General features: G+C 34.2%; 1 protein-coding gene and 2 non-coding genes across 3 annotated transcripts in view; 2 read left to right on the top strand and 1 right to left on the bottom strand.

The window, feature by feature from the left end:
- Positions 1–25,881, bottom strand: part of Smp_142050 (Extracellular signal-regulated kinase 1/2,putative) — an 80,369-nt gene that overhangs the window by 33,812 nt on the left and 20,676 nt on the right. The gene's annotated exons all lie outside the window — the stretch shown is intronic.
- Positions 12,633–12,699, top strand: Smp_tRNA_00225_Gln_TTG.1.1. The gene has a single exon. It is a non-coding gene (tRNA).
- Positions 23,281–23,349, top strand: Smp_tRNA_00292_Pseudo_TTG.1.1. The gene has a single exon. It is a non-coding gene (tRNA).

Below are 25,881 nucleotides of genomic sequence, written 5' to 3'. Positions count from 1 at the left end.
ATTGAAGCTAGACGATCATGGAAAACCTAGAAACACTGGACAACCGTTTCATCCTATTGTGGGACTCTTCATCAGTGCGCATCCACGATCCTGCCTCACGAGTGGTAAAGCTCTCATGCGCGACACTGATAGGTCCTGGATTCGAATCCAGCTACATCCCTCCAGATGTTGATGTCTTCATAATTCAGTCGATCACCAGGAGAAAGAGAAAGGATGAGAGTATGCAACCTTCTGTGACACCGGTCTTTACCGAGAACGAGTCTGTCAACTGTCCTCCATACACAATTTTGCAGTTTAATTTATCATGGAGATGCCGTATGACATTAACTATCTTCTTAGGCACGCAGTAGTGTCGAAGAAGCCTCCATAATGTTGTCCTATCCACACTATCAAATGCTTTCTCATAGTCAATGAAGTTGATGTAGAGTAATGAATTCCATCCAATTAATTATTCCACAATGATCCTTATTGTCATTCATTTAAACAACAATCATTCACAATTCCAAATTGATCATATGATTACATAATAAATATTCAAATAAGAAAAATACACCTACTTCCAAATTTCTCTCTCTTACATTTATAATGATTTATTCAACTCAATAATATCTGAAAGGATGACTTCAAAAACAAAAAACAAAAAAAACGAGATACCTCAAATGACTTATATACATATTCAATTATTTTGATATCTACCCTGTTAATGTTGTTTTTAAACTATTCACAATTTAAAAAACAAAAACAAAAATAGTGAAAATAACTTTATATAGTTGAGATCATGAGTCAATTGAAGCTAGATCATCATGGAAAACCTGGAAACCCTGGACGACCGTTTCGTCCTATTATGGGACTCCTCAGTGGTAGTGCGCATCCACGATCTTGTCTCGTGAGATCTCAACTAAATAAAAAATTACTAAAATCTCCACAAAACCCCCCCTCTGAAAATAATTTTGCTAGATTTTCTTTTTTTTTTCTTTTTTTGAAACCCCCCTTTATATATGAAAAAATTAATCTTTTTAAATTTTTCTGATATTTTTTTCTCATTATTGTTGTTATTGTTTTAATTGTCTACTTAAAATGGATCGGTCATTTATCACATGCTATGCCATGATCTTTATCCCTTTTAACCTACTCTATTTAACAAAGTATTTTACTACCATTTCATCAATCTCCATTTTCTCCGACTTAATTTAAGTGTTATTATTATTGTTACTATTAATATTATTACTATTATTGTTATTACTACTACTATTATTGCTATTGTTATTACCATTGTTACTAATATTATCATTACTATTATTATTACTACTACTATTATTATTACTACTATTATTACTATCACTACTACTGTTATTATTATTACCACTATTATTACTATCACTACTACTATCATTATTACTACCATTATTATTACTACTATTATCATTACTATTATTATTACTACTACTATTATTATTACTATCACCACTACTATTATTACTATTACTACTACTATCATTATTACTACCATTATTAGTATTACTACTACTATGATTATTACTACTATTATTATTATTACTACTACTATCATTATTATTACCATTACTATTATTATTATTGTTACAAGATGATATTTCTCTGCCTTGTTAATGTTTTTTTCCAATTATGAATAACATATGAGAAATGGATATTGATGGAATGATTACAACAACAAAAATTTAATTAACTATTCATTGTGGATTCAAAATAGGCAATTTACTGAATGAAATAAAGAAAAAATCTCTATTTAGATATTTGGTAAAAAAAAGGAAATGATTGGAGTTGGTTGAAGTTAGACATTAACACCATTGGATGCCGGCCAACTCAGTGGTCTAGAGGTTAAGTGCTCTGGAGCGAGACTGGTAGATCCTGGGTTTGAATCTCGCTCGCGAGGCGGGATCGTGGATGCACACTACCACTGAGGAGTCGCATAATAGGACGAAACGGCTATCCAGTGTTTCCAGGTTTTCCATGGTGGTCTAGCTTCAATTGACTCATGATTTCAACTATGGAAATACTGTAATCTCCACAAAACCCCTTCTGATCAAAAATGAAATCATCAGTTGATGATATAATAAACAATCATTGAAAATTGGGAAATATCAGTTAGCTATTTTGTTTAAGTATGGTAATCCCGAGATGTGAGCATTCATGATCTAAGGTGTTCAGGTAGCGACGGAGATAACATTTAGTCTGCAGATCACTACTGAGTTGATATTAAAGGGTTTACGTTCTGAACTCCAACCAATTCTGTAACCACTATTCATTCTCATAGGTTCTGAACTCTGGTTTATTCATGGATACGCATCAATGTTGAGTCCTATACTAGGACAGAGTAGCTATTCAATATTTTCTGATTTTCAATGATTGTTTAACTGAGGTCATTTCATTTACAAATAATGACCAATATCATGTATATCAAATTCTTAGTGCTGATCAGATTCTATCAATCAAGCTATAATATGGACTCTAGTTTAAGTGACACTCAAGTGTACGGGAATACAGTGGGGACAATCAAATATATTTTTAGTAAAATCTGAGAACCACACAGTAAATTCTTAACTTGCAAAATGTCAACCAATTGTCTCAAACTTTATTGTTCTTTAGTTTCCACACCAATCATTCTTTGTTCTCGTTCTTTTTTCTGTGATCTTCTTAACCTTCTGCCGCCAGGCATTTCACTTTCTATTGATGACATATACTACTTATATCTGTCGACATCAGTAGCACACGCTACGACACGACATCACGTGCACCATGTTGAGATGTAAGCTGGTAACGTCTCTGACTGTGAAATCGCTTGTCTAGGAATCAAATATCATAGTAAGCATCAACTTCCTCAAGATTATAGGAACACTTTACTGACGGGTACCAAACAGAACGGAGCCTATCTCCAGGGTTTTCTGTCAACTGCCTCCAAACACTGCTTTGATCTCATTGCAGGATGAAAAACTACAAAATTAAGCAATCTCTACAACAAATTATATTCAAAGGTTTAACATTTTCTTGTTGATGATGTTTCCCCTTCTTCTGAAGTTATTGTGATTCAACGTCTCAATGACAAAGTTTAATCCTTCGGTGAAAGTCCGCTAAGTGATACAGATAATTTTTATTCATAATGTAACACATTCGTGAGAATTACAGAGGAATGAGTGCTCAATATTATCAATTGCTAACTGCTTCACTCCTGGCTTACATGGCTTCACAGATCACAATTTCAAAGTTGGCATTTAAGAAAATCTGCTCTAGAAACTAGTTACTACTGGGCACATGGTTAATAATGAACTGCGTAATTCGTAGACGTACATCCGACCCGAGATAGTTCTCATTATGAATGAATTTGCCACTGAGTATAGTATTTCTCACAATTAATATCTTGAGTGAGTTTTGCCACGTGACCATGGTCAGTAAACATCATTCATGTCGAGATAAGATGGTGGTTGGAGGTGGTCAACAGGAAACCATGGACCCGGGTTTCGTGCTACTTGGCACTCGTCAGTAAGGTGTACCTGTAATCTTGAGGGAACTGGTGCTCCCTGACAGATTCGATCCCGTGTAACTCAGCTTCACAGTCAGAGACGTTACCACTGAGCTATTCGGGCCGCGACTGACCTCCTGTAGGACTGAGATGTAATCACAATTGATTGATCACTAGATGGTGATCAGTGTCATGCGTGTCAAGTCCTTCTTAGTGCTGATCGAATGCTATCGGTCATGTCAAGATTTTGACGGATTAAACTGATGTCATTGAATAACTGTTGAAGTTTTAAAAAAAACTTAATATTCCCAATAAGAGAATTACATCTACAAGGAAAGTAATAATAATAAGATCATAAAAAAAACTGGATCTTGACCTTATTGATTTTTAATGACCGTTCAAGGTTATTTGTTCCTTTTTTTTCTTTTTTTTTCCATTTCCCATCATCATCATCATCACTTATCTTGGTCATACAGAAGAGAAAAAAATCGAATGTGTCCTTAAATTTAATTGAAATAAATAGTAGTAAGTGATAAAAATAATCAGAAAATTATTGATTATCAATTATCTTCTTTATGAAAGAACTAAATGTTCAGTATAGAAGGTTTAATAGAACATTGGAACACTATTGAATGAGTACCTTTAAGTCATAACTTGTTGACTGTAAAAACTGAGTTGTTTAAGCTCTATTTAGGACCAGTCAACATTATGTGTTATACGAAGAGGATTAAACAAAAGGAACTACAGATATTATTGGTAAGTGCAGTTTAATACATAGAGCATTAGATTCCGGATTTATCGGTTGTAGGTATCTTGCTGAAATCAGTCCCTGGGAGGGTCGTGGGTGCATAATGGTTAGAAATCCCAAATTAGAACAAAAAAGCATATCCTACAATTTAACTTCAGTCCTATGAATGTCAGTTCATAGTGAATACTACCAATGAAAGCAAAAACTGACAATGAAAGTAGATTATTTGAAATAATGCAAGTAAGGTTTATTATCAGAAGGGGTTTAGTGGAGATTTTAGTAATTTTATAGTTGAATTCATGAGTCAGTTGGAGCTAGACCATCATGGAAAACCTGGAAGTACTGGACGACCATTTCGTCCTATTGTGCGCATTCACGATCCCGCCACGTTAGACTCGAACCCAGGACCTATCAGTCTCGCACACGAGCTCTTAACCTCTAGACCACTGGGTCGGCATCCAGCGGTGTAGAATAATGGTCTTAGTTCGTTATTAGTACTGCTCTAATAATAGACCTGTCTTCAGTGAGTCACTATCTCACAATAGACCCGGAGGGGTCGTGGATGCTCACTGGTGAGGAGTTTCACAATAGGACGAAATGGCCGTCCAGTGCTTCCAGGTTTTCCATGATGGTCTAGCCTCAATCGACTCAAGAATTCAACTATAAGGTTTATTAGTTAATACTTATTTTAATATTAAGTGGTTAAAAGTTATCGGCAGAAAATTCCTGAACTTATGGTTCATACTACTCTTTACTCATCAATAAAATGCATACTTGAATTCTTTAGGAAATTGATCCGGTCTGGTAGTTTTCGAACACACTTAACCCAGATTCACAATATGAAGTGTTTACAATGAATTATTTAGGAAGCAACTGGCCTACTGTTGGATCGCGATATCTACATTAATTGATAACACAGTAGTGATCAATATCATGGTTGTCTGGTCATTAATGTTGAGTAACTTCTATAAATTAATTTATGTGCGGCTACTAGTCTAAGTGCGCTCGACATAACGTACACTATAGTTTGACGTTACCATAATATAACTTAAGCAGAATTTGATTAGCACTAAGGTCTATTCAAAAATGAAAATGGATACTACCCAGTGATCAATCAATGTCAGTACATTTTTATGTATACAAATTTTCATATAAACTTAATTTATTCAATAATAGTACTGAGAAATAGCAGTCAGCTCGTTTTGTCTCTTCTGTCTTTCTTTCGATAATCTCAGAATTAATGTTGCTATCACGAATGAACCAATCGACTTACTTACCCTTCATAAAACATGTTTCGCACAAAATTACTCAAGAAAACACCACTTCGGCATAGGGGATCCCGATGATCTAAAAATAATCTACTTATTTAACTATTAGTAATGAGCTATGCTTTTTTGTAAAATAGAAATTTAAGTAAGGTAAAACTTTTAGTATTATTTTCCCAAGATATGCATTCAGTTATTCGATCAATCATTCCACTTTAGGATGTCTACTTACTTAGGGCTTGGCCTCATTAACTGTAATGAATGTAAGGTAAGTTGTGTTCGTCCTAAATTAGTATAAGTTAGAAGGCATTGGATAGCTATTGTAACCTAATATGAGACGCAGACAATCCAGCCAGGAACAAAAAGTTTAATTCGGTCAGTAATTAACTTTTAAACGAATCATTCTTAGTCCAATGGTTCACATTTTCAAGTCCATATAATTCGTGATACATAGCAAAGATCAAACATAATGCTCTTGGTTACGAATGTTTCATTTCTTTTATGGATAAACTAAAGTTCAATTAATTATGACTTTCTATTAGACGTTTTGGGAGTTCATCCAGAAGTAATTCACTAGTTAAGATATGATTATGACTTTTTAATGGTCGGATACTCTGGTAATTATTCTAGTTATTGAGTAGGCATTTTTTACAGACTGACATCAGTTAATATAATCCGCTACATGAATTGAGTAGCTCATCATTTGATCAGTATTCTGTTCAAGTATTTTAACATTCAAATTGTTACACAATACGTAAGAATAATAATAACATTCCTAATGTATATCTACATATCACTGTTAATAAAGTTAAATGATGACTAGAAGTGGAATTTAGGACGCACGTTTTGTTTTATTTATGATTTATCGGCTGGATGCCCCTACATTACAGTGTAGTTGATATCTATACTGAAATCAGAAATTCAGTATCCATCGTGACTGTTTCCAATGTGTTATTCCCTGAGCTACTGAGTCCATATGGTCACCATTTTGTGTAACAGCTATGGATTTTATTAACAACAGTTTACATTTTTTCCACTGTCAAATACAGCTACGTATAGCTGAATCCCAAATAGGAAGACATGTATGTCTGAATCTTGCTGTTAGACACTAACTTCACTATGAACTTGTGACCACAAAGAGTATCTATTCCCACAAGATCATAGATACGAATAGTTGGCAACTATCAACTAGAGTAAAACCCTAAGTGTAGGGTTCGGTGCCTATTAAATTAATTTACATCATGACCCGATAAATGCTAGACCACCATTAAAGACCTGAAAGCACTGAACGGCCGTTCCATGCTAGTAAGGGACTTATCAGTAGTGCACATCCACTATCCGGTACGCGAAACTCGAACCCAGGACCTTCAGTCTCACGTGAATGCCTAACCTCTAAACCACTGAATCGAGACCCCACGGCACAATATTGTTGATTGGTTGAAGCTAGACATAAAAGCGGTTGAATCCCAGCTCGATGACCTGGAGGTTAAGCGTTTGCGAGAGACTAAAGGTTCTGCTTTTGAGTCTCGAGTGCGGGATCGCGGTTACGCACTGATGAGGAGTCCCATGGTGGGACAAAACACCCGTCCAATGTTTCGAGATTTGCAATGGTGGTCTAACACTGATCGATTCATGATCTCAATTAAAATTAGGAAATTACCAATTATGGATAAGCGCCACATTGAAAACAGTAGCAACTATAACAAATAAGTTGTAGCCTACGAAAATTCCATTAGTTTTATAAACTGAAATCGTTAAAATTTACTCAAAATCATAAAGAATTTATCTTAAAGTTTGATATGTCCTGCACCTCAAATATTTGACAGACTGATTTCATATCCTCATTCTAGACTCCTACAAGTATTTATAAACAGTTGTCTACGCAAAATACTCAACATCCATTGGTCGGATACTATCAGCAACAGCATTTTATGAGAGAGGACAAACCAGATTCCAGCTGAAGAGGAAATTAGGAAAAGACGTTGGAAGTGGATAGGACATACATTAAGGAAATCACCAATGTGCATTACAAGGCAATCCCTAACTTGGAATCTGGAAGGAAAGAGGAAAAGAGGAAAGCCAAAGAACACAATACGCAGGGAAATAGAAGCAAATATGAAAAGGATGAATAACAACTGGAAAGGAAGGCTCAGGACAGAGTTGGATGGAGAATGCTGGTGAGCGGCCTATGCTCCTCGACAAAGGGCAACAGGCGTAAGTAAGTAAGTAAGTAAGTAAAACTCCTACCATCCTAAACGCATAAACTACGAGTGGAAATGGAAAGTAGAATGACGAAAGATGCTCTACTTCTAAGGTTAGTTTGACTGCAGAAAGCATTTATTTATATGGTTATAAGTGACTTAAGATTCCTATAGACTTACCTAAAAGATATTAATATTAATAATCATTTTGACATGATCAGATTGGTGAAGGTTGACAACTCGTTGACCTCAAGAATTCATATAGAACTCTATCGAAACGCTAATTGCTTGATATTAATTTCTAGAATTCATTCCCAATCTCAAAGAATTTTTCGGATAGTTACAGACATCTCATGATATCATCATTTGGATATCATTACAAAAATGAAAAGTCAATAGCTTATTGAATGATTTATACAAAAATTACTACTAACCAATCTCTGTGCTATCCAACTGAAATCAATCGATTTTAACAGTAAAGATTATTGATTTTTTTGGAATATCTGTTTTACTATTGTTACCTTAATTAACTGTTTCTTTTCCTTTTTATTTTTGTCACCAACCATGTATCTTCTTAAATTCACTTAGTATTGTTTGGTTGAATCGTCCCAAACAATACTAAGTGAATTTAAACTTCACCCCATTGCACAAGCAAGCAGCTATCAGGACTCAGTGGACGAGTGGATAACGCGATGGCGTTTGAAGTGAAAGGTACTGGGTTCGAGTCCCAGAGTAAACATCAGCTGACGAGTCCACAATATGACGAAATGCGCGTCAAACTGGATTCCACTGCTAGCCACTATCCATTTTTGCTTACCATGTATCTTCTTGCACTAAAATTGACTATCATGCCCTTCCTCATTATTTTATTGGAACATTTAAAATAAACACACTACTATCACTATTGTTTTTTTGAATTTTATTGAATAACAGTATTTTGGATAACCACCCTCACCCCCCCCAAAAAAAAAAACAATAACAGCGGATTGGGAAATGATCGGATTTCTTCGAAAATAATAGGCCTATTATTTGTTTATTTTTCAAATTTTGATTTATTCAATGGGTCTGGGTAATGAATGGATAAGAAATTAGTAACTAGTGTTTATTTGAAATTCGAAGAGAAAACCTTCCACCCTTGTCTTCCTCGAGATTATTTTTCCGAAATGTAATTGTTCATTAAACAATCAGTTAATTAGCTAATGGCTAGTTGGAGTTAATCACTTATTCAGTTGAAGGTGGGTTGGGGGAAATAACCCGAAACATTTATGTGATCAATAACTAAGTTCTGGTACTTTTTTCCTACTATCGTTTTGGTCAAATAGTTTCATCACAATTGACGTAAAATATTTTGTTATTTGCGTAATATCTATAATGTTAGCAAATGATTTTTATTGAAGAAGTTTAATTTTTGTGGATATTAGTGTAATTTATGATTGACCTTACTAATAGAGCTGGAGGTCCTGGGTTCTGTCCCTTAAAGGGTCAAATATGTACACCACTGAGGAGTTCCACATTAAGATGAAAAACATCTGTTCGGTGGCTTGATTTTCAGTATTACTGTATCTGAGGTCACTCTGTGACGAATACTGCCACGTACAAATGAGTTATTGGTCTTATGCTTTTCCGTTTCCATAATAAGAAAATACAATTTTTGAATGTTGAATAAACTTAGTTACAAAGGTATACTGAACAAGGATCGAATATTTTCAGTCCAAGTTTCTTAGAGAGAGGTATAGATCTTTTGAAGTGTATCAATCTATTATAATTATTCACTATTTGGAACTTTAGACTTATTTATTGATTATTAACCTTTATCAAAGTGTTTTTTCGAAGTCCAAAAAACGATTAAACATTTCTACTCAGTTCGAATGAAAACTAATGACAGAGAATTAATAGTCATATAGAGATGTTACTAGTTGCTTATCTTAGTTATGAAAAATTTCTAGAAAACAAATGGATTATTGATTGTGTTCAAGTCAGTCAGCTACAACCTAGGACCAGGCACATATATGTATCGGTTCAAGTTGCCATACCTCATTAGCACAACAAGATGAACACCGAATTCATAGAAGTAGTTAATTTATTGGTGGTAATATAGAAAAGAAAGATTGTATAGCTTGTGTTTAAGAACTCTCATTTTAATACATCATTATGCCTATTAATCGCACAACCTATTCAGGTGTGTTTCTGAAAAGTGTAAGACCTTTCACTGTAAAGGCTACAGAAGGCCTAATCGGAGATATCGTGGTTGCTGGCAATATGCAGCAAGAAGAATGTACATTATCCAGATGTCGATTGACTGGGCTGCTAACTTCTAACTGGCGATCACTCAATATTTATCATCAGGAAGGACGAAGAAGTAAAAAACGTAAACTTGTTGAAGTACTTTGTGCTGAGAATTCTATATTGTACCAAAAATATAATATTGAATGAAGCTAATAATAATAATAATAATAATAATAATAATAATAATTGTCTTGAACCAGTGAACACCAGAAAAAACAGTTTTAACCATTTACATTCAGTGTAAAAAAGGTGACGATCAATAGTATCAAGTATCAATAACAATAAATCAGTGTTCATTTTGTAGACGTTACCAAAAATCAGGAAACGTAACCATAAAGATACAATTAGGATTATGAGATATTTGATGAGTGATGGGTGTAAAGCTTTAATGGTTAAAAAGTTTAACTTTCAGCCACAAAGGGACACTCTCGGATCTTGCTCCATTTATTTTGGCTTAGTCGACTTAGTAGTATCATTAGTTCCTTCACACACTCATATAGTGTTATCTGAAACCATTTACAGTAAATAGTATCTAGTAAATGAATTAAACAACCTTATCATCTTTTAGTGAATATGTAACATGAATTCGACTAATACATGTTAGCAAATAGTCAAATCATAAAGAGTCAATCAAATTCGACTTCTGTAACTAGAACAAAAACGTCCTTCCTGACACTCAATCTGCATATAGCAGATCAAAATGATTAAATATGATCACTGTATAAATTATTATATACGCTAATAATTGATCAGTCAATTATCAGATATGTAGTAATCGATACAATAAGGAATAGTAAACTCGAAGCATAACTAATTGTCGAAATAAATAAATTCATTGGATAAACATAGTAACTTAGATTGAATTGATGAATAGGAGGGGTATGTTCAATGTCTATTCTAGTTGGCTTCAAACTCCTTTGATATTCTATCAAATGAAAATGTTATTCGAAAACAAAGTACTCATAAAATGAATGTAACTAAATGAACTTAATAAGTAATAACAAGAGTAACAAGGTGTACTTTCGTAAAAATCAACTGACAACTCCTTAAACAAATTTCAAAACTGCCAATGACGCTATCAACCAACGTGGTTTAAATAATAACTAAACATACTGAACCGCCCTTGTCCAAATTATGACATCATAACAATAACATAATGGTAGAATGGGAAATAGCTACAGTTAGGGGGATTTAGACATGAGATCAATCCATAGACTAATTGACTATGGAGCTTGAATCATGCCTATAGGTTGAGTTCAATGTGATATGTATAATTAATGTTTAGAGAGGTTGATTCCCAAACAGTAAAGTTAACCATAATGGTACGGTTCGATTCATTTTCTTAACTATTTTCATTTCCAAATCTTATTTATTCCTTCGTTGCATTGAATGTTATTTCCTCAATGTTGCTTCTTATCCTATTGATGCTCGCTCATACTGCACTGATAATGTGATGTAATAAGTTGAAATGATAGATATTCAAGCTGATTTACAGTTCATTTAAATGTTAAAGTTTGAATCCATCTCATTGAACCAAATAATTTGTACCATACGATCAATTGTCGATTTGAAAAAAACAATGAATTCATTGAAACCAGGTAAAGTTCTAATTATTGAGTACTAGTAACAGTAGTATTGTGATTTTCGATAGATTATGGTGTTGATAGCAAAAGCATGAAGGTATTGGCATCGACCAAATAACTTATTTTACAAGCCTCGCCATTCTTAATTGAGTGATATGAAAAAAATATCTCGGCATTGCTCTCGCCAACTTCCGTTATCTGTAACATTGACAAAATGTCTGTCTGATAATCAAACGACGAGTATTCTGTGCAATAGTTTGTTCTGTTCTACTTCATAACTATGAAATTCAGTCTTTAGAAATGATAGATATTCGTTTGTCTGCAGTATATGATCATAGGTGTTTTCAATTCATTGTTAACATATGTTGAGACGACTGAGTGAACAGTGCTGAGGTTAGATGCAGAGTACTGTATATGAATGAGTAATTGGTTGAGAAGCTAGGGAATCTTTGTCGACTGAGGTTGTTTCCGATTGCTATTCACTATTTTTATGTTTGCTTCCGAATCCCTATTCAATTAGTTCTTTGGTCGTCATCTTTTTCTTAACCCTTCAGGATTCCAAGTTAGCCCTCACCTCGTGATGCAGTTTGTTGATTTCCGAAATGTATATCCTATCCATTTTCAGAGTCTTTTCCTAATTTCCTCTTCAGCTAGAAGCTGATTTGTTCTCTCCGACAGCAGATTGATGCTGATGGTTACCAGCCACAGACATAGAGTATCTTGTGCAGACAACTGTTTACCTGTACTTCTTGATGATGGTTGTAGTATTTCTCCACGTTTCAGCTCCATATAGCAGAACTGTCTTGACATTCACATTAAATAATCTCACTTTCATGTTGGTTGAAAGTTGTTTTGAATTGCATATATATTTTTTAGCTGTAGGAATTCTGTCCTTGTTTTATCAATATTGTCCTTTACATCTGAAACAAATCCTCCTTGCTCTTGTTGAAAGCTTACATCCAAATTGGCAAAATCTTGAATAAACAAAACTAACAAATATATTTACTGTAAGCAAAGATGGATAGTGGCTAGCAGTGGACTCGTTAGCTGAACTCAGTAGCTAAGTGGATAACGTGATGGCATTTGAAGCGAAAGGTACTGGGTTCGAGTCCCAGAGTGAACATCAACAAGTCTGAGATGCAGGTACATCCAGCTGATGAGTCCCAAATAGAACGAAACACGAGTCAAACTGAATTCCACTACTAGCCACTATCCATCTTTGCTTATAATGCTTGTGAATTAAGGCTATATCGAGGCAATACGCATAGTATGTACATATGCCAATTAGAGACTGACCAGTTGCAGTCCTAAAACATTAATGGGAACATTCAACCAAAACAATACTACCTCTAAATCCATACATAATAGAGACAGAAAAAACATTGTACATATATAAATTAACTTCATACTGAAATATTTTGTCGCATAAAACAACAATGAACAAAGTAATCTATAATGGGAACAACTAGGTACATTTTGAAATTATTTGAGGTATTTTTTAGGTACAACACACACACTCACACACTCACATGTACATACATACATATATGTCATGGATATATTGAATGAATATACACATACACTTATACATTAACATGATCATAAGGATATATATATATATATCCTATTACATAATATACTTGTTGTATTGTCTATATTTTTTCTTAGAAAATTGGCTATTAACATATACAAATGATAATTTCCGATAGTTAAATAGATACTACTACTACTACTAATAGTAATAATAATAATACTGCTACTACCACTGCTACTACTACTACTCCTATTACTACTACTGCTGCTACTACTACTACTACTCTTATTTCTACTACTGCTACTACTACTACTACTACTCTTATTTCTACTACTGCTACTACTACTACTACTACTCTTATTTCTACTACTGCTACTACTACTACTACTACTACTACTATTACTACTAATATTACTACTACTACTACTGATAATAATAATGATAGTAATGGTAATAATAATAATAAGGGTAATCATATGTCTGTAGATCATTCATATCCCAAAAATAAATAAATAATAATTAAATTATCAATAATAATTTTAATAATTAATTCAATTAAATTGATTGATTGAATGAATGAATGGGATAGATTACATAGAGACAGAAAAGGAAAAATAGAAATTATAAATCCTAAAAAAGTACAAATAGAAATTATTTATTTTTTTGAATAACATTCTATATTTGATATTGGATAGATATTCATATATGTTGTTCAATGAATATGGATACAAATTTTTTTAAAATTTGAACTAGATGTAGGACAATTTTCATTTATGAGATAGTAACTCATTGAAGATAATGATGGATAGTTGATCAATTTTGTGGATTGTTTGAAGTTAGACATTAACATGTTTGCATGCCAGTTAGCTCAGTAGTCTAAAGGTTAAGTGCTCGTGCACGAGACTGATAAGTCTTAGGTTCGAATCTCGCGAGTGCGGGATCGTGGATGCGCACTGCTGAGGAATTACACGATGGGACGAAACAGGTGTCTAGTGCTTCCAGCTTTTCCATGATAGTCTAGCTTTAATTTATTCATGATTTCAACTATAAAATTATTGAAATCTCCACAAACCCCTTCTGATAATAATCATATGCTCACTAGTGACTGGCTTCAATAGATATTTCCTGGAATTCTAGTGGGAAGCAGTGACCAGTGGAGTACAACCAGGTCTGTTGTGAGATATCAACTCACTGAAGATAATGGTGGATGGTTGATCAATTTCGTGGATTGGTTGAAGTTAGATATTAACATCGTTAGATGCCGGTTAGGTCAGTGGTCTAGAGGTTAAAAGCTCGTGCGCGAGACTGATAGGTCTTGGGTTGGAATCTCGCGAGGGGGAATAGTGGATGCGCACTACCACTGAGAAGTTCCATAATAGAACGAAACGGTCATCCAGTGCTACCAGGTTTTCCACGATAGTCTAGCTTCAATGGATTCATGATTTCAACTATAAAATTACTAAAATCTCCACAAACCCCCTTCTGACAACATAATAATGTTCACTAAATCAACTATCCAATTACCGAACATGGTAAAACTATATGATCGTGAACTGATGTTGGTTATAAAAAAAGGGTTGGTAGCTGTGGTTGGCAGACAAGAGGAGAAATGATGGGCAACTAGGATATAACAACAAGTAGTAAAATGATAATGTTTTCATCATCTCATCATTAAACGAAAGACAAGTACAGAAAAATTTGAGCACACTTGATAAATAATTACCAGTTGTAAAATCATCTATATATCTGTCATTTTTGGTTGACTTGTAAGTGTCTGGTTTAGGATATATGGTTCTCATTCTGTTATTCATTGTATTCTGTTTCGGTTGGAAGCCCCCAAATGCTCTGGTACGGCTGAGAGTGGGGAAAGTTCACTCTCCCTCTCAAAATGCTCTCACAAGGACACGCGCATTTAGCCTCAGACAGAGAAGTCCTACTCACTGCCTTCTCGTGGCAGGGGTGTTGTTTACAAAATTGAGAGGACGAAAAGCGAATGTCCAGCGCTTTAACCGGGTTGGTGGACACGGAAAGTCCACCTAGGGGAGTTGGAAAACTGTGATTTCAAACCAATGGTGCACATGGGCTCCAGTATCATGAGGGAACAAATGGCGTATGAATTAATCGTTGGTCACAGGTTACCATGGGACTGAATCTCCTTACAATACTCCACTGCCTTGTGGATCAGATGTTTAGGTAAAAGGTTCGGGGTGTGGTCCCCTAAGAAAACCACCTGTTTCGGTTTGGGCACCTGTGTAGTTTCACAGCCCTCACACAAATCAAGTGAGATTTGTACGGCGCAAACATATCTGGTTCCCCTTTGTACCAATATTTATATGTTAAAATAAATAAATAAAAATAGTTTCATCCAGTCACTAAAAAATTTTGATATTCGTCAAGAGATCTATTATTGATTAAAACAGTTTGTGTAGTGCAATTTGAAATCACATGACTATACTTTAAAGGTATGACACACCAAAACTGATCATCGACATTTCGATATATAAACACAGGAGAAAGAATAACTCGATATATTCTAATTGAGAGGATTATGCTTACTTATAATTACCACTAAATGTGCCAAGTTAATCTGTTTTGATGACGTTGTATTGTCACGATCAATTAAGTGGTGAGAGACAGAACAAGTGGAATAGGAGATGAAAATATATGTGAAAATATAGAAAACAACTTAAGACAACCAACCACAAACAGGGTCGTTGTAAGATATCTTTAAAAGATCATTTTTGTGTCATCTATGATGTTGTTTAAGAAGACAATTGGAGCTATTCAATCAAAAGCGTGCAGCTTAAAAACAGTATTTAACTAAATGTCAATTTTGTAAACATTTAAATGACTACCTGACTGTTAAGAAATCTCTTGATGGAGGCGTTTTCTCATCGATAACACCTTTAAACCAAGTTGACTTGATAAGGGTGAGGATAACCATGTATTTCCATTTGTGTGATATCTACCATTCTCAAGCATTTTTCCGTTCATTTAATGTGTCAGTGTTATATTGTAAGAGTGTAATTTTCATTGGGGACTTCATCTTAGTCAGTTAAGGCTATCTACATGTCTTTTATGAACATGTTACTGAGGTGTCTAGCGAGTTTTCGGATGAGGAAAGCAAATTAAGTGAAATTTAGAGCTTAAAAAACATCCTCCATGAAAATCATGCCCTTATATCCAATACTCACCTATCCAATGGACGAGAAAATATTAGTTATTGAACACACTGAACATTCAAAGAAAGGCGCGTTACAAATTCATATCCTGTCTCGAGAATAGTGTAAGGACTAGGTTAATACAATGTGATTAATCTTCAGCCATTGCTTAGCCAATCGGAAACAGCTTTGTAAATGGGAAAGAAACCAGTGATATTACAAAGTGTAGACAGATTTTACGTAATTAATCGACTCATTAGTCTTCTACGGGTTACACAGTCTGTAAATCGAAAAAAATGGCGTATGAACCGTTCTTATGGATATAGATTACCTAAGATTTTAAACGCTTTTATTCAACGATGCAAACAAATTTTTACGAGTCCCAACATTGTTCGTGGCCAGTGTTAACGACTTAAGATTAGGATTTCGAGGTAAGGTTGATTTGTGTGTTATATATGAAATCTGCATAGAAAGAACTGAGCATCAGACACGTCTAACACTATCACCTTTATTCTATAGGGGTAAACAATAATTTTCCCTCATAACTTTAAAGGTTAGAAATGCTATACAATGGTATTTACACGTCATTTTAGTTGGCTCGCGTCATTTTTACCAAGTGTTTCAATAAAAACACTATGACAACTCAGCATGCGAACTCAATTATCTGTATGAAATTTCAAATAAAACCATTCAACAGAATAGAAATCAAAGGAAGTTACTACTCTGAATATAGTTAAATTCACTTAGTATTGTTTGTTTGAATCTTCCCATTGATGTTTAGGATTGCAACTGGTCAGTCTCTAATTGGCATATGTGCATACTGTGCGCATTACTTCGATATAGCCTTAATTCATAAGCATTGTAAGCAAAAATGGATATTGGTTAACAGTGGAATCGAGTTTGACTCGTGTTTCGTCCTATTTGGGACTCGTCAGCTGGATGGAAGCGAAAGGTACTGGGTCCGAATCCCAGAGTGAACATCAACTCTGAAATTCAGACACAGCTGATGAGTCCCAAGTAGGATGAAATACGCTTCCTGGATTCTACTACTAGCTACTATCCATCTTTGCTTACATGAATATAGTTGTCGATTGAAATACTTAAATACTAATTATTTGGTCGAACAGGTTGAACAAATAATAGTACCATCAATCCATACACAAAAAGTGTAACTTCGAGCCAAGTACATAAACCAGTATTATTTAAATGAGTTATATTTGACAAATTATTTATTTTAGACAAAAGTTACTTTAAATTCAACATCAAATTATGTAAACACAGATCAGTTTGTAAAGATGGATGATACTAGGTGACTACTTACACAATGTAATCACTAGATCGAATAAAGCAATCAATTTTCAATATCCTTTATAGTTTATTTTTTATCTTTCACCACCAACACGTATTTATGAATCTGGTTGTACTAAGAATTTTAACTGTCTGTTGACTACTGTATATTCATTGACTCAAAATTGGAGTCAGTTGTACAGAAAACTAAGAGCCAAGATATTGTATCACTCTAAGAAGTCATTAACTTAAACTGAGCCGTATCAGTAAACCCCAACTATCCGGTTGAGGTTCACATGACTCTCCATCTTTAGACTGAATAGCTCAGAACTGTTCAGAATAGTACAGATACATTCAGTCTTTGTTTTCCCCTAAAATATACAGTTCTAATATTCCTTCATACATACTTTTTCATTCCTTCTTTCTGAACCATATTTTCAGTGATTAGTCTTTCTTGCTACTAATGCTGGTCGGCGGCCTATGCTCCATTGGGAGTAACAGGCGTAAGTAATACTGCTTTGATATGACGTCTTAGAGTAACACACGTTTACCGATGATGATGCTAACTGAATGATAGAGAATAAATTTTGAAATAATATCATCAACATATTTTATAACTTCCTTTTTCATGAGTTTGAGAAAAATGCTTATCAATTTACAGATGTTCATTGGTTAAGTTAAAATACTTCATGCCAACTAGAGGGATATTTAAAAAAAAGCCCCTGTTGAGAATTAACTAATAATTAATGCTAGATGGTTTCAGATAATCATAAAGATACTCTTGAGTCGTACTTTTTGAAACTTGATCGATAGAATTCGATAAATACTAGAGGATTAAGCAAATATAACATTGGTTTGTCGACTATGACTGATGATCAGTATTGAAACACCCATTAAAAGAGCTTCTATGTTATCAGAGTTTAATCACATGTATTCATGGACATGTTAAGTGATTGGAGGTAGTCCGAAGGAAACACTGGACCTAGATTTCATGCTAGTTTGGACTCATCAGGAATGTTTACCTACAACAATGAACGAATTGATGGGCCCTGTAGAATTAGAACTTGCATCATTCAGTCCCAAGGTCTAAGGAGTATTCAACCTCCTTCAACACCTGACATGTCAACTTAGTGCACGCAATGTTAGGACTAGTAACTACGTTACACCTTGATCGACAGGATACAATCAGCACTATATGACTACTGAGTGTAAGTTATAAATATTAATACCAACGAGAAAATATAAACATCTATACATAATGATAATTTAGTCATCAGCAGTTCATTGTCGGCTACATTATTAAGCGATCCATCTACATTTGACGATGCTGAAATTTTATGAAGCTTGTATCTCAATCAGTGACATTTAGACAAACAGCTAAAACAGTTGGATTATTCAAGTATGCAATGTGACAGTGTGTACATATATTTGGTCGGACCGAATGGATTGATAAAATAATAGGAAAACGAACCACAACACTAAATGAACTATCTAATTGAATTCTGTAGAATATGTAGCACTATGTAACAAAATGTAAAGTGAAGAAACTTCTAATTAATGGCCAAAACAGATGAAAATTTCGATAATCAATAAAGTTCAGCTGACGAGTCCCAAATAGGACGAAACACGCTTCCTGGATTCCACTGCTAGCCACTATCCATCTCTGCTTACCATGCTTGTGAATTTAGGCTATATCGAGGCAATACGTACAGTATGCACATATGCCAATTAGAGACTGACCAGTTGCAGTCCTAAAAACATCAATGGGGAGATCCAAACAAACAATACTAAGTAAATGAAGTTCATTCCTGTCATTCAATTCAAAATCATCATCAACATCTGTTAGCAAAGTATCTTCTATTGCCTTGATATTACAGACGGACATAAATAGTCATTAAGAGACTAAAATCTAAGTAAAAGTAGGATTATTTTAATTAAGAAAAATGGGATCTGTTAGACAATTAGTTCCCAGACGTAGCGGTTACTTCTATAAGATGCTTTACCTTGCCTCTTTTGATTACTCAACCGCGTAAAACTGACCAGAATATACTTTTTCCTAAGTCTTTGTTATATCATTCAGGTTATTTGGAGAGCAGTAAAACTAAAAGCGATAAGTCTCGATTTTTATTACTTTAGAGTATGGTAGCAGTAATACATTTCCGACATACAACCAGAATCCTTAGAGAATTAGCATTTTCATGAAAGAGGGGGAATTTTAAAAATCTTATTTCTAAAAACAATATACCTCACTTTAGCCCCTGGGATTATCGGTTTGAAAATTTTAAAGCTAACATATTAAAAATCACTCCTTGGACTAACTATATGTCACCAAACTTGAACAGGAAACATTGAATCTAAGTCCCGTGCTATACAATAACATTTCCGTAATTTTTCATAGTTGAAAGCGTGAGTCAATTGAAGCTAGACCACCATGGAAAACCTGGAAACACTGGATGGCTTCAATTGACTTACTCTTTCAACTATGAAAAATACTAAATCTCCACAAAACCCCTTCTGATAATTTCCGTAATTTCTATTTGAAACAATAAGAGAAGTAATGCTCACTACCGATTTAAAACTATCGTCATCTTGTTTCATATTAAACAGAGTACGGGTTAAAACTAATATTCTATATCTTCACAGAACAACAAATCTGTAGATTTTATCAGCTTCAAATATATACAAATCATTGGGATTTATTAGCATTTTTAGTGAAACCTCATATGATTGTGTTACGTCCTTGAATCTTTCTACCCACTTTGTGCCGAGTATGACCTGTGTAATGTAGATTAAGACCTTGACCCGGTAGGCTGACTGGCTTAACCTTTGAGGCTAATATGCGTGAGTTCGAAGTGGGGGTAGAGAGACGAAAACTATTCTATCCCTGATTGGCTGGCAAGCACGAGAGAGAGAGACAGAAGACAAAGACAGCTGGAACGCTAATCACTTTATTCCAACCCCGATCTAGCACTCGAATTCCCAATTCAGATTAGGGTGAAAGGTTACATGAATAAATAGATGAATAGGCTGACCACAACGTAAAATAATTAGGAAAATACAATTATGTCCAAAACTGGGGGATTATAGTAGAAAATAGGGTACAAAAGATTACGTCTAAATGACAATAGCTTTACAACAGAAAATGCTATGGCAATGAATTATACATCAAACGAAAGCTTATGATCTGTAGAATAGGCTAGGGGCAAAAGTAAATGTTACAGTTTTACAAGCTTTGAATTAAATGAATTAACGTCCCCAAAAATAGCTTCCGTAATTTGTTAAGGCTTCTTGTTTTGCGGTTCACATCAGATTGATAACATGAACAATTTTATAATTGAATTCATGAGTCAATCAAAGCTAGACCATCATGAAAGATCTGGAAGAACTGGACGGCCATCTCATTCTGTTGTGGGACTCCTCAGCAGTGCGTATCCATGATCCCGCCCCTCAGGATTCCAACCCAGGACCTATTGTGGATGAGCACTGATGAGGAGTCCTACAATAGGACGAAGTTGCCGTCCAATGCTTCTAGGTCTTTCATTATAGTCTAGATTCAATTGACTCATGAATTCAACCATAGAATTACTAAAATCTCCACAAAGCATCTTTCTGACAAGATGGACAATTGTTAATTAGACTTCATCCAATAACAAAAAAAGGGGATTAAATCTTATTTTTACTTTAAAAACACATTAATTATTCCATGAATAAGTCAAATTCTGTTTCCTTAGTTATATATTTTTAGATAAAACTACAAGTATGATTCAATCTGTTTTAGTATTTACATTGTGAATGGTAACAACCAACTAGAGATTTAGTCAGATTTTTCTCACTTGTATTGTATTAATAAAGGTAGAAAAATAAATGAAGAGAGTTTATGTAAAATAGAAGAAAAAGTTCATTTTTGTATTGGTTGTTTGAGTCTCCTTCCCATGGATTTTTAAGACTGCAATTGATCGATCTCATATTGACATTTATTCACGAAGTGGATAACGCGATGATGTTTGAAACGAGTGATACTAAGCTCGAGTCCCAGAGTAAACATAAACTCTAGGATGAAGGTACATCCAACTGACAAGTCACAAATAGGACGAAATGCAAGTCCTAGATTCCACTACCATATATGTGTATAGTTTTTTCATTGAGATGATTTGATTGATAACTGTGCTCTATTCCAAATACATTTTATTAGATATATATTTTGATATTGCCCTAATTGTAAACTCTCATTTATCTTATCAGTGTTGATTTATATCTTGACGTCTATTAATTGTCCCGTGTGTTACTTATCTTTGGATGACAAATGACTTAGGTTATTTACAGTTTATGATTTCTTTTCATTTCTTATGCGTTGTAGTCTAGTTACTGACGTAGATTATATTTGAGGGAGTTTTAAAATTGCGAGAATAGAAGATGAATCGACTTTCTCTTCTCATTTTCTGACTGAGTATTAGATTTAAAAGAATCTGTATGAATCAATAAACACTAAGACACTCGACCGCCGTTGATGCTCATCGGTGCTATTGATTAAGGGTAGGTCATTATTGTTGTACAGTGAACTTATAGTTAACGGATTCAATAATTGAGTAATCTAATTAAATGAGTATAAAGAAGTTGGATTCATAAACGATTTCCAAATTATTACACCACTGCATAGTAATATTATACTCAGTTAACTGTAAGATTTGAAAATTGTGAGATTGATTTTATACTCTATCCATAAATTTATTTATTTAAACACATAAATATTGGTACAAAGGGGAACCAGATGTATATGCGCCACACAAGTCTCATCTGATTTGTATGAGGGCTGTGATACTGCTGAAGTGCCCAAACTGAAGCACGTGGTTTCCTTAGGGAGCCACACCCGAAGCCTTTGACCACAAGTTCTGATCCACAAGGCAGTGGAGCATAGTGAGGAGACGCAGTCTCATGGTAGCCGTTGACCAACGATTGATTCATACGCCATTTGTTTCCACAGGATACTAGAGCCCATGTGCACCATTGGTTTGGAATCAGGGTTTTTCATCTCCCTTAGGTGGACTTTCCACGTACACCAACCCGGTTAAAGCACCGGACATTCGCTTTTCATCCTCTCAATTTCTTAAACAACACTTGTGGCTTTAGAAAGCAGTTAATTGGACTTCTCTGACAGAGGCTATATATGCCTGGTCATGCGAGAGCATTTGGAGAGGGAGAGTGGACTCTCCCCACTCTCGGCCGTACCAGGACATTTGGGGGCATACGTTGTACATTATATATTCTGAAGAGTTCAAAACCGTTAATATCTATCCTCGTATAGTTATTTTTCTCTAACTATAACTGATTCATGATGAAAACTATTTTTAAGACCATATAAAATCGTTCCGCAAACATATCATTGAACATATACATTTAATTCTTCGTTAATCTCAGTAGTATATATATACTGATGATAATAGAATTGTTGACTACAGTTTAAACAACTATCTAGTTGAACAAGTCATTCAACACTCGTTTTATATTGATTTGATCAATCTATGTTTCCATATTCAAATCAACATTGAACTATAAATTACAACAGTATACAGACTTCACTTAGTATTATTTGTTTGAATCTTCCCATTGATGTTTAGGACTGAAATTGATCAGTTTCTTATTGAAATATGTGCATACTTTACGTATTACCTCGATATAGCTTTAATTCACAAGCATTATAAGCAAAAATGGATAGTGGCTAGCACAGTAGCTAAGTGGATAATGTTATGGCATTTGAAGCGAGAGGTACTGGGTTCGAGTCCCAGAGTGAACATCAACTCTAAGATGCAGGTAAATCCAGTCGACGAGTCCCAAATAGGATGAAACGCGCGTCAAACTAGATTCCACTGCTAGCCACTATCCATTTTTGCTTAGTATACAGACTATTTTACACGATTATAAAATTTACAAACAAGATATACATGTTATATCCATATTCATCTTTCCTTGTTAAACATTTCAGGGTTAACTTAAAACAAAGCAAAAAAAAAAGGAGAAAAGCAGTACATTATGTGTACATCAACAATATTGGTATATACTAGTTTTATTCATTCATGTACTATTCAATCAGATAGGAAACATACATATATATCCCCTTATCTCTCTCTTTTTTTTAATAAGATCAACCAATTTCATGCAGCTTTCACTTAGATATTCATCTATTAAATCTTAATTATTATCATTGTTTAACATGTGATGAATAAAAGGAATTTATGATGATTTTAAAATCATTTGTATATTTTCTTTTGTCTCTAAGATTGAATATAATCAATAATTGGTAAATATAAACGATTAAGAATATGACATAATATGAATAAGTTAGTAACTATTTAGATTTAGTAACTAAGACTGATATAAAATATTAATGTTTAATATGATAAATAATGAATATAACAAGTGACAAGTACAATTTACATATAATTTGTTAGTGGTTAGTTGTTATAACTTGTGGCCGAGTGGATGCCCTGTTAACGTATGAACGTGATAAAACTGCCAATTAGAGAGCAGAGAATTATCGATTGGAATTATAACACATGAAAACCGTACGAGCAGTTTAAAGTACTTATCGGTTTTGATTTTGTCTAGCCCAGTCAGTAAAGTCCAGAACATCAATAACAGCCTCTGGAATATGAATCATTATTTTCAAATATACTGGGTTCATATACCAAACAAACTGACCACATCATCCCATAAAATGGAAAATATCATGTGTACAAGCTTTAGCCAAATGTGGCTGTGAATAAGGGAGATAGTAATTGACAGATATGGGATAACTCAAGAATACTAAATCGTATAATAATAGTCTATAGGTCAAAATAAAGCTTATAGTAAGAGGGACACGAATATGAATAGTTTAGTTATTTAGCAATTATACAATAATAACTATATGCATAATAGTGATCCATAAATGGATGACAAAGTTACCATTCACTATTGTTATCGGGACGCAACAAGTATAAACAATATAATATGTATAGTTTATTTTTATGGTTTCTTGGGTCTTCATCTTATTGATTTAATCAGTTTTACGTCAGGAGTTAGTTTATATATAGTTGAGATCATGAGTCAATTGAAGCTAGACCACCATGGAAAACCTGGAAGCATTGGATGGCCGTTTCGTCCTGTTGTGGGACTCCTCAGCAGTTTATATTACAGATTGATTTTAATTAAACAACAATTAAATTCGAGAGATGATTGTTAATTCTTTTCGGTTTATTATAAGACTATAAAGTAATAGGCAGTTACAATCTACTGAAAGACCAACCCAGAGTTATGACTAGTAGGAATTTGCATATTTTTAAGGTATATTGTTCCAATAATTGATTGAAATATTCAAAATACAAACCATTAATTACCAAGGAATATCAAATGAAATCATTGAATTGTTTCACTATCAGTTTGAAACATCTCAAGGGAATATAAACAAACGATATTACAGTGGAAGTTAGTTTAAAAGATGCCAAAATTTTTGTCTGAAAAATAGGTTTATGAAATATATAAAATTAAAGTATAGACATGTATCTGTGTTTTCACTAAATCAGATTGTCTATTCACCACTTTACATCCGAATGACACATGGAAGTAAAAGTATAAGCAGAAAGGGTTTTGTGGATATTTCAGTATTGAGTTAATTGAAGCTAGACCACATATAATACTTCGTATTATTTATCATATTAAGTCATATGACACATTCTCGAGGATTGTTTAGATCTAGTTGCCTTGCGGATACTGCAGATTTTTCCCGTGTTTTGAGAGATCGTGTATTAATGCAAGTCCCCACTAAGAACCAAAGTGATGTTTGTATCACCTAGCTTTCTCTTTTTCCTCATGTGTTAAAAATGCGTTTCTCTACCGTTGTATAAGACTTTCGCTTCTAAGTGTCAGCATAGGGTAAGAAGTAGGTACACATTACGTTTTCTAGCTGCGATACAGATAACTGTGAAGATATTTCAAATCCTGTTAACAAGTCAATCATGTTTCATGAACATTGAGATTTTGTGCAATGAAAATTAGTAAGACGGGAAGTAAAATAAAGCCATTCGGGTGGGAGTACAGAGATAAGTGGTCACATAAATGATTTATGATGAGGAAACGTGGTCTATTAGACGGTATGTACCTCTTTCAGAGTTATGTATTGAAGTTACCAAATACAACGTTGAAGATCGGTCAGTCCATCTGCTCTTCTTGTCACTCAGTTTTCACCTCGTTTGTCCTAAGATTTTGCACACTAGTCCCATTGATCTTTATGAATTCAGCCTTAGGCTGTTTTGCAAAAGCAGTGGTACAATGGATGTCTTGCGTG

Source organism: Schistosoma mansoni (genome assembly GCF_000237925.1).
Source record: "Schistosoma mansoni, WGS project CABG00000000 data, supercontig 0222, strain Puerto Rico, whole genome shotgun sequence".
NCBI lineage: Eukaryota > Metazoa > Platyhelminthes > Trematoda > Strigeidida > Schistosomatidae > Schistosoma > Schistosoma mansoni.
The sequence above is the reverse complement of the archived record's forward strand: the minus strand, read 5'-3'. Positions and strand labels throughout refer to the sequence as shown.